The sequence below is a fragment of the Oncorhynchus masou genome, chromosome 31 (assembly GCF_036934945.1).
Source record: "Oncorhynchus masou masou isolate Uvic2021 chromosome 31, UVic_Omas_1.1, whole genome shotgun sequence".
NCBI lineage: Eukaryota > Metazoa > Chordata > Actinopteri > Salmoniformes > Salmonidae > Oncorhynchus > Oncorhynchus masou.
The window spans coordinates 65,602,403-65,619,272 of NC_088242.1; the positions used below are offsets into that span (position 1 = coordinate 65,602,403).

Genomic DNA, 16,870 nt, shown 5'->3' on the forward strand with positions numbered 1-16,870 from the left:
AGTGTTCCTCAAGGTTCCATTTCAGGATCACTATTGTTCACTATATATTATTGTCCACTATATATTATTGTCCACTATTGTTCACTATATATTCTACCTCTTTGTGTCGTCATTCAGAAGCACAATATCAAATGTCACTGCTATGCGGACGACACACAGCTGCACATTTCGATGAAACATGGTGAAGCCCCAAAATTGCCTACGCTGGAAGCTTGTGTTTCAGACCTAAGGAAGAGGATGGTGGCATATGTTACTTTTAATCTTGGACAAAACAGAGATGCTAGTTCTAGGTCCCAAGAAACATAGAGATCTGCTGTTGGATTTGACAATTAATCTTGATGGTTTACAGTCCATCTCAAATAAAACTGTGAAGGACCTCGGTGTTACTCTGGACCCTGCTCTCTTTTTTGACAAACATATCAAGAATATTTAGAGGACAGCTTTTTAAAATTGTTGTAACATTGCAACTGTTTGTCCAAAAATGATGCAGAAAAGCTAATCCATGTTTTTATCACTTCCAGATTAGACTACTGCAATTCTCTACTCTCCAGCTTCCCGGATAAAGCACTGAATAAACTTCAGTTAAAGCTAAACACGGATGCTAGAATCTTGACTAGAATCAAAAGATTTGATCATATTTCTCCAGTGCTAGCCTCTCTACTTATGTTAGGACTGGTTTCAAGGTTTTACTGTTAACCTACAAAGCAGCACATGAGCTTGCTCCTACCTATCTCTCCGATTTGGTCCCGCCATACATACCGACACATACGCTAAGGTCACAAGACGCAGGCCTCCTTATTGTCCCTAGAATTTATAAGCAAACAGCTGAAAGAAGGGCTTTAACCTATAGAGCTCCATTTTTATGGAATGGTCTTTCTATCCATGTGAGACTCATCTCCTCAGTAGGTCCTATGATTGAGTGTAGTCTGGCCCAGGGGTGCGAAGGTGAACGACAAGGCACTGGAGCAATGAACCACCCTTGCTGTCTATGCCTGGCCAGCCCCTCTCTCCACTGGGATTCTTTGCCTCTGACCCTATTACGGGGGCTGTTCAACTGGCTTACTAGTGCTCTTCCATGCCTTACCTAGGAGGGGTGCGTCCCTTGTCATGGAAATTCATACTGAGAGAGACTCCCATTTCTTCAAACAAACATCTTTATTTCAAATGGATTCATTAATGCAATAATGAGGCTGGTCGACCCCACACCCTTGAGTGTTGGACCGAGTAACCTAACCTTTACACAAATGCAGAGTACTATATATAGCTGACACTAACATTGCTTCGTCGTGGTTGGTTCAGCCCCTCTCATGCAGACCAAGAGGAATCATAAACCACTCTGGGTTCATCCGGTCGTTATCTGCACAGGGTTGTTGTCTTAACCCCACCCTGGCTTAGTTTCCCAGTTGCAAGGATGATTTTGAGACAATGAGGGATTGTTCTACTCCTATGCTATCTCTAGTAAAACACATTCTTGTCTACAGTATGTAATGCAATCTTGAACTCATGTGTCAGCTCTAGTCATCTCTAGTGACCATACGCCCAGATTAGCTGCAGGGAACTAGAATGGAGACCATAAAGACACAGCCACTAGTAGGACAGAAATGTCTTACTATGAGTCGGTTGAGTCACTGACCTGATCTTCCTGTCCGTTTTTGCGCCTCCTTGGGCTTGTTTCGGTGGAGGAGATCCTCGTGGGCTATACTCAGCTTTGTCTCAGGGTAGTAAGTTGGTGGTCTGTTGATATACCTATAGTGGTGTGGGGGCTGCGGGGTTATATTCTGCCTGGTTGGCCCTGTCCGTGGGTTCAACTGTTCTGCCTGCGGCTATGGAACCCTGACCTGTTCACCGGACATGCTACCTTGTCCTGGACCTGCTGTTTTCAACTCTCTCTCTCTCTCTACCGCACATGCTGTCTCAACCTCTGAATTCTCGACTATAAAAAGCTAATTGACATTTACACCTGAGGTACTGACCTGTTGCACCCTCTACAACCACTGTGATTATTATTTGACCCTGCTGATCATCTATGAATGTTTGAACATCTTGAAGAACAATCTTTAATGACCATGTACTCTTATAATCTCCACCTGGCAAAGCCATAAGAGGACTGGCCACCCCTCAGAGCCTGGTTCCTCACTCGGTTTCTTCCTAGGTTCCTGCCTTTCTGGGGAGTTTTTCCTAGCCACCATGCTTCCACATATCCAATGCTTGCTGTTTGAGGTTTTAGGCTGGGTTTCTGCATAGCACGTTGTGGCATCTGCTGATGTAAAAAGGGCTTTATAAATACATTTGATTGATTGATTGATAATGGAACAGCATTTCATAACCTTTATTGTGGGAAAGTTGATATGTTTCAGTTTTCTGCCGTATGACTGGTTTCACATTTGAATCCAGTGATCAAAAGATAAATAAATCTAAAAAGTAATTTATATTCACAATCCCCTTATGCAAATAAATTACTCAACAGTTTGTATTAATTTGGAAATTACAGTGCATTGAGAATGGTGTTATTTCTATCAGGAAAAAATAAAGTAGATGCATTTCCAATTGGGACCATGTTACGAAAATGTTCAATCCCAATGATGATAACTAAACAATTATTTAAGCTTTGACCAATCCCCAAGGTTTGTAAGACCCTGGGTTTAATAATAATTAGGCAAAGACTCAGCTTCGGCAAAAGGTTGGTTCTTTATTCACGAGAACGTTCTAAAGTCATCCAAAATTTGAACAGTCTTTATAACCCCCTCTACACACACACACACACACACACAGTTTTATCACTTTTCTACCAGCCTTGGTAGTTTCTCGCCGTTCTCTCCTCTCCTCCCTAGATTAGAGAGACCTTGGAAGGGCTCTCCTGTTGTCAGCTTTTTCAGAGATATCATGTGTAGTCTACCAGCCTCTTTTCTCAACCATACATTTCTCCCTCCTAACTTGTCCCACACAGGTATTATTGGAATATAGTCTTACAATTCTAATACATTTCACGTAGTCTTATACATTTCAGGGTGGAACTCTTTAGTCATTACTTTAAACATATATATTCCCTTAACAGACCAGTAGATTTGCTAGAACTTATCAATGGTGGTCGAATTATTAGGGAATTAAAAGGCTGTGCATTGTCAAACTGACTTCTGCATTGGCCGTGCAGCATTTATGGTGATATGGTCTCTGCAGAAGTCAGGGCATTCATACTGCTTGCGCTTCACAGAGCAGTGCAGAGCTGTTGGGCAGAGATCTTGTCAAGGAAGTGAGTTTGTGATTATATAGGACTTCCTGCCCCCACCTACCGTCAACCAATCATGTCAATGCGGAGCTATATGGAGCCCTATGCATTGTTATTAAAATTGGGAGGCGCACAGTGATGAAGTACCAAGCTCAATTTGGCCTCTGCATGCCTCAGGTGGCTCCACAATTGTGTCACACCTTCCATAAGAAGCTTTCGGACACATTTCCGGTTTCAAGCATACAGTGCATTCGGAAAGTATTCAGACCCCTTGACTTTATCCACATTTTGTTACATTACGTCCATATTCTAAAATGTATTAAACAGTCAATCTACTCACAATACCCCAGAATGACAAAGCAAAAAAAGTTTTTTAGAAAATGTTGCTAATTTAGAAATAAAAAATAAAATAATTAATAAATAAAATATCACATTTACATAACTATTCCGACCATTTACTTTGTTGAAGCACCTTTGGCAGTGATTACGGCCTCGAGAATTCTTGGGTATGACGCTACAAGCTTGGCATACCTGTATTTGGGAAGTTTCTCCAATTCTTCTCTGCAGATTTCTCTAGCTATGTCAGGTTGGATGGGGAGCATCCCTGCACAGCTATTTTCAGGTCTCTCCAGAGATACCCTGCTCTGGCTGGGCCACTCAATTACATTAAGACTTGTTCCAAATCCACTCCTGCATTGTCTTGGCTTAGGGTCGTTGTCCTTTTGGAAGGTGAACCTTTGTCCTATTCCGAGGTCCTGAGCACTCTGGAGCAGATTTTTATCAAGGATCTCTCTGTACTTTGCTCCGTTCATCTTTCCCTCGATCCTGACTAATCTCTCAGTCCCTACTGCTGAAAAACATCCCCACAGCATGATGCTCCCACCACCATGCTTCACCCTAGGGCTTGTGCCAGGTTTCCTCCAGACATGATGCTTGGCATTCAGGCCAAAGAGTTCAATCTTGCTTTCATCACACCAGAGAATCTTGTTCCTCATGGTCTGAGAGTCCCGGGCTGTCATGTGCCTTTTATTGAGTGGTTTCCGTCTGGCCACTCTACAATAAAGGCCTGATTGGTGGTGCTGCAGAGATGCTTGTCCTTCTGGAAGGTTCTCCCATCTCCACAGAGGAACTCTGGAGCTCTGTCAGAGTGACAATCGGGTTCTTGGTCACCTCCCTGACCAAGGCCCTTCTCCCACCATTGCTCAGTTTGGCCGGGCGGCCAGCTCTAGGAAGAGTCTTGGTGGTTCCAAACTTCTTCTATTTAAGAATGATGGAGGCCACTGTGTTCTTGGGGACCTTCAATTCTGCAGAAATATTTTGGTACCCTTCCTCAGATCTGTGCCTCGACACAATCCTGTCTCTGATCTCTATGGACAATTCCTTCAACCTCATGGTTTGGTTTTTGCTCTGACATGCATTGTCAACTGTGGGACCTTATATAGACTAGTGTGCGTCTTTCCAAATCATGTCCAATCAATTGAATTTGCCAGAGGCACTCCAATCAAGTTGTAGAAACATCTTAAGGATGATCAATGAGCTCAATTTTGAGTCTCATAGCAAAGGGTCTGAATACTTATGTCCATTTTTGTGTTTATTTTTAATTTTTAATACATTTCCAAACATTTCTTAAAACCTGTTTTTGCTTTGTCGCTATGGGGTATTGTGTGCAGATTGAGGATTTTTTTTTTTGGTTTTTTTGCCCTTTTTCTCCCCAATTTCATGGTATCCAATTGTTAGTAGCTACTATCTTGTCTCATCGCTACAACCCCCGTACGGGCTCGGGAGAGACAAAGGTTGAAAGTCATGCGTCCTCCGTTACACAACCCAATCAAGCCGCACTGCTTCTTAACACAGCGCGCATCCAACCTGGAAGCCAGCCGCACCAATGTGTCGGAGGAAACACTGTGCGCCCGCCACCACAGGAGTCGCTGGTGCGCGATAAGACAAGGATATCCCTACCGACCAACCCCTCCCTAACCCGGACGACGCTAGGCCAATTGTGCGTTGCCCCACGGACCTCCCAGGCGCGGCCGGTTATGACAGAGCCTGGACGCGAACCCAGAATCTCTGGTGCAGTACAGCGCCCTTAACCACTGCGCCATCCGGGAGGCTAGGATTGTTATTTTTTTAATATCACTTTTAGAATAAGGCTTTAATTAACGTAACAAAATGTGGAAAAAGGGAAGGGGTCTGAATACTTTCCGAATGCACTGAGAATTGGCTTTGAATTGGCTTAAAGTGAAGGTCCGAATACGTTGTATCTTTAGACACACCTCCACCACACCTTCATTTATTTGCGTTCCACCTCAAACGGTTAGTGGGTGAATAGCATGCTATTCTCATACTAAAGTTCAAGGTCAGAATAAGCATAGAGAAAAAGTGCATAAAAAGGCAATGATGTTCTATAGTGAGTAAGTTATGTGGTCTTGCCATATCTTGCCAATTAGAGCTTACTTAACCCTCTGCATAGTTTCACCCTTCTCCAGGTTTTCACCATCCTTGTAAAGCCCTAGTTATTTTGTTGCTTTGAGAACATTATTCCTGATGATTGTTATATATTTCATGTGATTAGTGATTCATTTTAAGGGGGGGAAACCTATCCCTCAATTTAAGGTCAACCGTGAACTGAACTATTTTAATTTGGTGAAGCTATTCCTTTAAAAAATGTTTTTTTCAAAATCAACATTGAACATCTAATAGTCAAATCATAGTGTAAAAGCAAGTGAGCTCGTTCTACTCTTTTTGGCCACTTTTGAGTGCAAAACTGAGTGGGTCGAGCGTAACACCTCAACAATGTTACCCATAGACAGGCTAGAAATGTTTTAACAGTTACATGTTTTATTTTATTTAACATCTTGAGATGGGAAATGTGTTTTTTATTAAGTTGGATGTGCTGGTCGTGACAGAATTAAAATTAGGTAAATGTTTTATTCCCCACCAAGTTACACAACCCAAAAAGGGACTCTTGTGAAACTACCCAAGTGCGATATATCAAGTGTTGTCTTTGTTGTAATCCGACCTTCTGAGTTGTTTTTTTTTAGCCACCCTTATTCTCCACTGGAAATCACTAAAGATTTGGACAATATAATTTTCTCATCTGTTTGTGCTAAATGCTTGTCTGTTGTTTATTCTCTTGCAGTGTGGCTTGTCTGGCTTTGTTATTTTATATTTTGTAATTGGCAACACATCTTTGTCCACATCCTCTGAGGCCCACTCAGACTGTGATTTCAGTTTACACCTTGACCAAACTGGCTCTGTGCATGCATCCTCCACCATGCACATGTTGATTTTGTCTATTCCCACCAGATGCATTCATGACACGCCGGTTAAAATAGCAAAACCAACTGTGAACCAACTATATTCATTTGGGGACAAGTCAAAACACAGATGAAACATTAATGGACATTTCTAGCTTGCTGTTGCTGGGTAATTTATCTTGTTAGATAATCATTGGGTTGTTGTTGTTTTTTACCTGAAATGCATATGGTACTTTTTTTAGCTGGATCTTTGTAGAATTTTGACCCATTTTGTGTCATATTTTTTCTAATCTGACATTTAATCCACAGATAAAGGGGAAACCTAGATAGTTTTTAGTTAGTTCTCTTTTATTAATCTCTCATCTTTCTTCTTCTGTGAATTCTATATGGCAGTTGGCAACCAACTTTAATGTGCATTACCGAATGGACTGGCGTGTGGACCTTGTTCATTTTTCAATCACCCCTGTGGGTTAGTATTCTCCTAAAAAACAATTAGTAGATGGGAGAGGCGGACTTTCAGCGTGTCAATCGTCTAAAATAGCACATGGCCACTCAACGTAGCCGGTTTAGTTAATGGAACATGTATTTATGTTTCACCATAGAGTAGGAGGCAGCACTCTAAACACAGACCAAACACTTCTGCTTATGTGGAGCCTAGCTCAATAGCCTCTTAGCTCTATCTGAGGAGAACGGTGGAAGAGTTTGTTTCCTCTCCCTCTGAAGCCTTTTAATCCTGCTCCATTGTCTGTGTTTGCTAGCGGGCTGCTCCCTCTGCCTTTATGGTTGTCAATATAGTTTCTCTCTCTCCGGCTGCCGCTAGAGAACCAGGAAGTAAAGAGAGAAAGGGGGGAGAAAATAAATACCCAGCAGCTGAGGAAAACAAGGAAGTGAATGCAGCTAGAGCTTCAGCTGTGAAATGAAAGTAGATCAGGGCAGTTTGCATAAGGAAGTGCTAGCTAGCTAACGTCAACACTGGCTGTGCTCTCCCCAGCAGAGAGTTTAACGAAGAGCGACAGAAAGAGAACGAGACTGCAGCGCCTGCCTCACAGAAATACCAGCAGCGAGTACCCATTTCAACTGAGCTGCCCACTGGTAGACCTTACAGGGGAAAAGTGAGTGTATGAATGAGTCAGAGAACTGGATATAGCAGAGGGGAGAAGATGGTGATGTTTTTGTTGTTGCAGCGAAGCCCGGTTTGTGCTGGTTGTTCGTGTCAGGAAGGAGAGAGAATACCCGAGCATTGTTCAGGAGGGAATAGGCCTCAACACAGAGAAGGAGAACAAAATAGAGGATTTGAATGAAGTTTAGGCCCTGCTGTGTATAATCGTAAATATTACTACTGACCTACAGTACCAGCCTTTGTCTCATACACTATTATTGAATCCCAAAATGCACACTTGTGTTCTATCTAGAGCGTATAGCGAGTACGTAAGACAACTGTCATTTTCAAGTGCGAGTCCAAACATAAGAACGCAAAAAGGCAAGTATGTACTAAGTTTACCGGAAGTTCTATAAGCGAAAAGTCTGGAAAACAAAGCACGCATGGGAACACATTTTTTCGTTAACCGGGGAGGATATCCCATAACACCTTGCGACAGAGCGAAACTTTTAAATTAACGGGGTCTGAGGTCCCTGCTTGGGAGAAAATGTTCCAGAGGAATAAGGAATAACTTTGTAAAATGTAAGTATTAGGTTTATTGATTCACCATATTTTGTTAATATTGAACGAATTACTTTCATATAAATGTTTTATTCAAATGTTGAGTCACTGCGCCAACTGGTTTGGAGGCAAGACATTTTAACATCGGATAAAAAAACCTGCAGGAAATGCAGCTAACTGTGTTCTGTTCAATCTAGGCTTGCTAGCCAGGCAAGTTATTTGTGCATTCTTAAATTATCAGAAAATACAGGCATGTAGTATGTTTACCTAACGTTAGCTAACTTTCTTCTTGTCACCCCCCCCCCCTTTGTTTCACCATTGCATATAATGAAATTAACGTTTTAAAACTTAAAACGTGATCAAGCCAATGAATATGAAAAACCATTGCACATTAACAAAGCTAGTTGTGGTTCTCAGCAGCTTCAACCAGCATTTTAAATTTGAGCATTGAGGTTAATTTATCCTCTCTTGGCTTTGTTTCTGCTCTGTTTTCCTTAGGTTGATGCACATCCCACCCCATCACCCAGACAGATGTGAAGAACTTGAGGACCTCCTGTCCACCAGGAAAATCACCCTATCACAGGAGTTTAGTCAGGAACTTATTCAGCAGTGTGCAACGTCACTATGTTAGAAGTGGATCCACACAGTATTCTCCATCATGCAGAATTGTCAGCTCATTGTAACATATGAAGCTCTTTCTAAAATACAGATGTGGATGATTTCTGTGTGCACATTTTATTACTGCCCAGCAAACACAATGTTCAACTATTTGTCTACAATTTAGACAACAATTAGTTGAATGAGTTGAATGTCCTGTGTATTTAAAAAAAACAACAAAAAAAAAACAACAACTTGTGGCTGTTGTGAAGAAATGTACCCCCATGTCCTGAACAAGCTTTTGAATGTTAATCTCCTTGATGTGTCTCTCTTGGGATTGATTAAAGGTTTATGCTACTGAGCAATTTACTCTTTGTTGGTATTCATTTTATTTCTTATTATTCTTTGTTGAGAATGAACATGCACATAAGAACTTATTTGGACCATATGTAGTATCCTGTTGTATTCATAATGTACACAGATACAGGAAAACAACAGGGTTAATATTTTATAAGAAATAACCAGTATTGATGTTTCCAGACAATTCTGGTTTTGAGGCATGGGCATCTGGGGACTGCAGTTCATCTGTCTAATCCCCTGCAAGGAGAGAGAAGGGCATTAGTCATATTTGGTGTATTCATTTAATTGATATTCCTGTTTATGTTTGCATATAATTAAATTGGACCTGTTCTCCTTTTATAATATGCCAGTGTTTGTTTTGAATCCAATACATTAAGATGAAGTAGTCTAGACCTAATGTCGTTGTATTGAATCATATTGCCTATCAATTAGTTATCAATGCATAGGGTTCAAGCTGTCTTGAACATCGGTGTAATTTAATAATATGCATGGTTGTTGTATGAATTTATCACAATGTAAGCCTGCTCGTTGGAAATAAAACACCAGCAGTCCTAATGCAACTGCAGATTTACAGTTTTCTGGCTATGTATCATTCTTAAACAGTAAGCAAAATAGCTTATTTCACTTTTTTTTTTTTTTTTGCTTCAGCCGCGGTACAATTCATGAAAGCTTACCTGTCATACGTCCACAATGATGTAGCAGCAGACCAAGCAATTCTGGTTGGTTTCACCTTCATTTAGTGAATGGTACTGAGAACATTTATTCTGTTCCTTTACTTAGTATTTGTGTTCAATATTTCAATTCTGGCATAGTCCTTCACTGAATTGGTAGCACTAGTGGCTAACACTACTACATTGGGTATATTGTAAATGGATGTAGCTAGCTACACTACATGACTAAAAGTATGTGGACATCTCATTCCAAAATCATTGGCATTAAAATGGAGTTGGTCCCCCTTTGCTGCCGTAACAGCCTCCACTCTTCTGGGAAGGCTTTCTTTGGGGGCTTTCATTCAGCCACAACTGCATTAGTGAGGTTGGGCACTGATGTTGGACGATTAGGCCTGGCTCACAGTCGGCGTTCCAATTCATCCCAAAGGTGTTCGATGGGGTTGAGGTCAAGGCTCTGTGCAGGCCAGTGTAGTTCTTCCACACCGATCTTCACAAACCATTTCTGTATGGACCTCGCTTTTTGCACAGGGGCATTGTCATGCTGAAACAGGAAAGGGCCTTTCCCAAACTGTTGCCACAAAGTTGGAAGCACAGAATTGTCTAGAATGTCATTTTATGCTGTAGCATTAAGATTTCCCTTCACTGGAACTAAGAGGCCAAGCCCAAACCATTAAAAACAGCCCCAGACCATGGAAACCCATTTTTATTAAGATCCCAACAAACAGTTATTGTGCTGACGCTGTTTCAAGAGAAAGTTTGGAACTCAGTGAGTGTTGCATCTTAGGACAGACTATATTTTTTTCTTGCTACCCACTTCAGCACTCGGCGGTCCCGTTCTGTGAGCTTGTGTGGCCTACAACTTTGCAGCTGTGCCATTGTTGCTCCTAGATGTTTCCACTTCACAATAAGAGCACATACAGTTGACTGTGGCAGTTCTAGCAGGCAGAAATTTGATGATCTGACTTGTTGGGAAGGTGGCATGCTATGATGGTGCCACGTTTAAAGTCACTGAGCTCTACTACTGCCACTGGTTGTATATGGAGATTGCATGGCTGTGTGCTCGATTTTATACACCTGTCAGCAACGGGTGTGGCTGAAATAGCCAAATCCACTAATTTGAAGGAGGGTCCACATGCTTTTATGCTACACAATATATCTTTGTTGACGCCAGGTGCGTGATGAACTTTACTGTTTAGGTTAGAGGTCACATCGAGGTACCTTTCAGTTTTGGGGGATTTTAAGCGCTCTGTGTTCTCCCAATCTATACGATATGCTGTTTCAGGTGTTCTCAGAAGAGCACCCTTGAAAGAACAGGAGAACGCATAATGCAAGTGGGTATTTTGAACACAAACTATGTGAAGGTGGACACATGGAGTGTGAACTGTGACCGTTAAGGGGTAGGGCATTCTACCACATGCTTATATCTTATTTCTTGCTTTATACGTGTGGGTCAGTTGTAATTCAAGCCACCTTTTTATAGCTTATTTCTTGGTATAAATGCGGGGACTTAAGGAAAGTGTTGGCAGGACTTATGGGAAGTGTACAGTGTATTTATAATTGTGCTCAGTCCTGCAATGGTCACACCTCATTAAGCTAGCCTCTTTGCATAGCTTGTTCACTGTGGAACACATAAGAGCAAGAGTCTAGGCAAGATGGCTGCAGGGTAGGCGGTCCCAGAACCGGAAGGCTAAAACCGCGAGGGTTCTGGTGGACAGAGTCCCACAGACAACTAAGACAAACCGCCAGCGCCGCAATACTGGTCGACCAAACTGAGTATTGCCCATGTTAGTACACTGTCACGAGTGATTTAAAAACAAGAACAAAACCCGAACGAGATGACACAAGTCAAACTGAGTGGGGGGACAGCAGAGCACCCAAATAGAGAGGCTCGCTAGCTGCTCCAAGGTATTGAATAGCAGCGGGTATACTTCTGTGCTTATACACTCTCTAATATAGAGCTCTTACCAAGCAAATCCTCTCTGGAATGAGCCAAGAAATGAAAGATTTGGAAGTAGTGCGGCGGCAGCTGCACTACCCGGTACATGGGACTAATCTTACTTGGAATGTATCCTTCCGCGCAGAAGGATACCATATTGGAGTGATTCAATATAGTGCCACATAGTGTTTGAATGAAGCTTAGGTCCTGCTGTGTGTGTCAGGCAGGCAGTGCGGGTAGCCTGCATTCTTATATGCTCTCCTGTAGAGTGAAATGAAAGAAAGGGACAGGAGCAAAAGATGACGAGTGAAGTCATTTAAAAAAATAAATTTTAAAAAGTAGCGTATTGAAAAAAAACTAACTGTAATCCGTTACGTTACCAGCAAAAATATTGTAATCAGATTACAGATGATTACTTCTAGGATTAGAAGAAAATATTTATCTTTAACATTTTTCTATTTTACATTTTTACATTCAAATCAGCATTGAAAAAAGGCACAAGTTAAAGTTTGTTCCACATGAGTCTGACAACAAGTCAGAGACCACTATTACACACCAAATCTGTGATGGATTGCGGGAAAAGAGCAGGAATACGCTTTTATAGGCCATAGTCCAAGCTATGTCTTCCAATGTGACTGCTGTCAGCATCCAAAGATTATCCAACTTGAATAAATGCTTGGAAGTAAGGATGACCGCAGTGGCAGGACGACAGCAGTGGCATATTCAATACCCGTTGAATATGCATAAATTGTAGTTTACCAGGAATGCATTTAAATTAACAGGTGTGCATTGTTAAGTTAATTTGTGGAATTTCTTTCTTTCTTTAATGCTTTTCAGCCAATCAGTTGTGTAGTGACAAGGTAGGGTTGGCACACAGAAGACTGTCCTATATGGTAATAGACAAAGTCCATATTATGGCAAGAACAGCTCAAATAAGCAAAGAGAAACGACAGTCCATCATTACTTTAAGACATGAAGGTCAGTCAATGCGGAAAATGTAAAGAATTTGAACGTTTTTCCAAGCGCTGTCCCAAAACCTATCAAGTGCTATGATGAAACTGGCTCTCATGAGGACAGCCACAGGAAAGGAAGACCCAGAGTTACCTCTGCTGCAAAGGATAAATTCATTAGAGTTACACGCCTCAGAAATTGCAGCCCAAATAAATGCTACTTAGAGTTCAAGTAACAGACACTCAGTAACAGAGATCTCAACATCAACTGTTCAGAGGAGACTGCGTGAATCAGGTCTTCATGTTTGAATTGCTGCACAGAAACCACTACTTAAGGTCACCAAATAGAAGAAGAGACTTGCTTGGGCCAAGAATCCCGAGCAATGGACATTAGACCGGTGGAAATTTGTCCTTTGGTCTGGAGTCCAAATTGGAGATTTTTGGTTCCAACCGCCTTGTCTTTGTGAGAGGCTGCGTAGGTGAACAGATGATCTCCACATGTGTATTTCCCACCATAAAGCATGGAGGAGGTGTTATGGTGTAGGGGTGCATTGCTGATGACACTGTCAGTGATTTATTTACAATTCAAGGCACACTTAAGCAGCATGGCTACCACAGCATTCTGGAGCGATAAGCCACCCCATCTGGTTTGGGCTTAGTGGGAATATAATATTATTTTTCAACTGGACAATGACCCAACACACCTCCAGGCTGTTTAAGGGCTATTTGACCGAGAAGGTTGAGTGATGTAGTGCTGCCTCAGATGACCTGTCCTCCACAATCCCCTGACCTCAACCAAAGTGAGATGGTTTGGGAGGAGTCAACAAGTGCTCAACATATGTGGGAATACCTTCAAGACTGTTGGAAAAGCATTCCAGGTGAAGCTGGTTGAGAGAATGCCAAGAGTGCAAAGCTGTCAAGGCTATTTTGAAGAATCTCAAATATAAAATCTATTAAGATTTAACACTTTTTTTTTTTGGTTACTACATGATTCCATAAGTGTTATTTCATAGTTTTGATTTCTTCGCTATTATTCTACATTGTAAAAATAAAGAAAAACCCTTGAATGAGTAGGTGTTCGAAAACGTTTGACCGGTAGTGTATATTTATATAAAAACATTTTTTACTCCACCTGTCAACCACAGGAGCCCGCTCTGCTAATCATCAAATGGGAGGAGGAGAAGAGGTAGGGGGCCCACATGGGTAACTGGGGGGCCCTCCTTGGTTGGGTAAATGATTCTACACCTAAGTGAGCCCCCCCCCCCCCACCTCTCGGGCAAAACACTTTAGTCACCACCCTCTTGACGGCAGAGAAGTTCACTTGCTGCAATTCTACACATTTTCCCATGGGGTGTAGAGAAAATGTTGTAGTTTTAAAACGAATTACCTGCAATTATACACATTTTGCCATAATTTATGCCATGTTAATTATATCTGAGTGAGAGTGACTAACAAAATCAAAAAATCAAATCAAATTTTATTTGTCACATACACATGGTTAGCAGATGTTAATGCGAGTGTAGCGAAATGCTTGTGCTTCTAGTTCCGACAATGCAGTAATAACCAACAAGTAATCTAACTAACAATTCCTAATCTACTGTCTTATACACAGTGTAAGGGGATAAAGAATATGTACATAAGGATATATGAGTGTGTGATGGTACAGAGCAGCATAGGCAAGATACAGTAGATGGTATCGAGTACAGTATATACATGTGAGATGAGTATGTAAACAAAGTGGCATAGTTAAAGTGGCTAGTGATACATGTATTACATAAGGATGCAGTCGATGATATAGAGTACAGTATATAGGTATGCATATGAGATGAATAATGTAGGGTAAGTAACATTATATAAGGTAGCATTGTTTAAAGTGGCTAGTGATATATTTACAACATTTCCCGTCAATTCCCATTATTAAAGTGGCTGGAGTTGAGTCAGTGTCAGTGTGTAGGCAGCAGCCACTCAATGTTAGTGGTGGCTGTTTAACAGTCTGATGGCCTTGAGATAGAAGCTGTTTTTCAGTCTCTCGGTCCCAGCTTTGATGCACCTGTACTGACCTCGCCTTCTGGATGATAGATGGGTGAACAGGCAGTGGCTCGGGTGGTAGATGTCCTTGATGATCTTTATGGCCTTCCTGTAACATCGGGTGGTGTAGGTGTCCTGGAGGGCAGGTAGTTTGCCCCCGATGATGCGTTGTGCAGACCTCACTACCCTCTGGAGAGCCTTACGGTTGAGGGCGGAGCAGTTGCCGTACCAGGCGGTGATACAGCCCGCCAGGATGCTCTCGATTGTGCCTCTGTAGAAGTTTGTGAGTGCTTTTGGTGACAAGCCGAATTTCTTCAGCCTCCTGAGGTTGAAGAGGTGCTGCTGCGCCTCTTCACGATGCTGTCTGTGTGAGTGGACCAATTCAGTTTGTCTGTGATGTGTATGCCGAGGAACTTAAAACTTGCTACTCTCTCCACTACTGTTCCATCGATGTGGATAGGGGGTGTTCCCTCTGCTGTTTCCTGAAGTCCACAATCATCTCCTTAGTTTTGTTGACGTTGAGTGTGAGGTTATTTTCCTGACACCACACTCCGAGGGCCCTCACCTCCTCCCTGTAGGCCGTCTCGTCGTTGTTGGTAATCAAGCCTACCACTGTTGTGTCGTCCGCAAACTTGATGATTGAGTTGGAGGCGTGCGTGGCCACGCAGTCGTGGGTGAACAGGGAGTACAGGAGAGGGCTCAGAACGCACCCTTGTGGGGCCCCAGTGTTGAGGATCAGCGGGGAGGAGATGTTGTTACCTACCCTCACCACCTGGGGCGGCCCGTCAGGAAGTCCAGTACCCAGTTGCACAGGGCGGGGTCGAGACCCAGGGTCTCGAGCTTGATGACGAGCTTGGAGGGTACTATGGTGTTGAATGCCGAGCTGTAGTCGATGAACAGCATTCTCACATAGGTATTCCTCTTGTCCAGATGGGTTAGGGCAGTGTGCAGTGTGGTTGAGATTGCATCGTCTGTGGACCTATTTGAGCGGTAAGCAAATTGGAGTGGGTCTAGGGAGTCAGGTAGGGTGGAGGTGATATGGTCCTTGACTAGTCTCTCAAAGCACTTCATGATGACGGAAGTGAGTGCTACGGGGCGGTAGTCGTTTATCTCAGTTACCTTAGCTTTCTTGGGAACAGGAACGATGGTGGCCCTCTTGAAGCATGTGGGAACAGCAGACTGGTATAGGGATTGATTGAATATGTCCGTAAACACACCAGCCAGCTGGTCTGCGCATGCTCTGAGGGCGCGGCTGGGGATGCCATCTGGGCCTGCAGCCTTGCGAGGGTTAACACGTTTAAATGTTTTACTCACCTCGGCTGCAGTGAAGGAGAGACCGCATTTTTCCGTTGCAGGCAGTGTCAGTGGCACTGTATTGTCCTCAAAGCGGGCAAAAAAGTTATTTAGTCTGCCTGGGAGCAAGACATCCTGGTCCGTGACTGGGCTGGATTTCTTCCTGTAGTCCGTGATTGACTGTAGACCCTGCCACATGCCTCTTGTGTCTGAGCCGTTGAATTGGGATTCTACTTTGTCTCTGTACTGACGCTTAGCTTGTTTGATAGCCTTACGGAGGGAATAGCTGCATTGTTTGTATTCAGTCATGTTACCAGACACCTTGCCCTGATTGAAAGCAGTGGTTCGTGCTTTCAGTTTCACACGAATGCTGCCATCAATCCACAGTTTCTGGTTAGGGAATGTTTTAATCGTTGCTATGGGAACGACATCTTCAACGCACGTTCTAATGAACTCGCACACCGAATCAGGAGGGCTCCCTGGAGGTCAGAGCCCCTGGGTATGTGCCGGTATTCGGCCATTATTAATAGTTTAGATATCTGGCTAGACTAATTTACCAATCAAAAAATTGTTAGCTGACATGGCTAATTTGAGTGACATAACAAGATAAAAAAACTGCTGATACACAACATTTCAAATTTGCACCTTGTGTATCCTACTATTCTAATTCTCAACAGTAAATTGAGACCCCGACTGAGTATGTGTGTGTATATGCTCAGGTAAAACTATTTGGCTAGTCTATATTTCCATATAACATATTTAATATTCTTGAAGATCAAGGGGTATTAAATTAATTGGATTGATGGGAAATCTGACGGACATAGATTGTTTTGGAACGATATAGCCTAATCGTATTATTATCTGTCGTAGAAAGCAATGGGTTATAAGAGGC

The 16,870-nt window shown here is 42.5% G+C and overlaps 1 protein-coding gene across 3 annotated transcripts in view; it reads left to right on the plus strand.

Moving 5' to 3' along the window:
• The first annotated feature begins 7,328 nt into the window (after positions 1 to 7,328).
• The window catches only part of LOC135524280 (tripartite motif-containing protein 44-like), a 69,152-nt gene continuing 59,610 nt past the window's right edge, over positions 7,329 to 16,870 (plus strand). For 2 of the 3 annotated variants that reach the window (XM_064951682.1, XM_064951684.1), the window contains exon 1: positions 7,329 to 7,595. The gene's annotated coding sequence lies outside the window, so the exon portion shown is untranslated. The remainder of the gene's footprint in view (positions 7,596 to 16,870) is intronic. The other variant, XM_064951683.1, reaches the window with a different exon arrangement.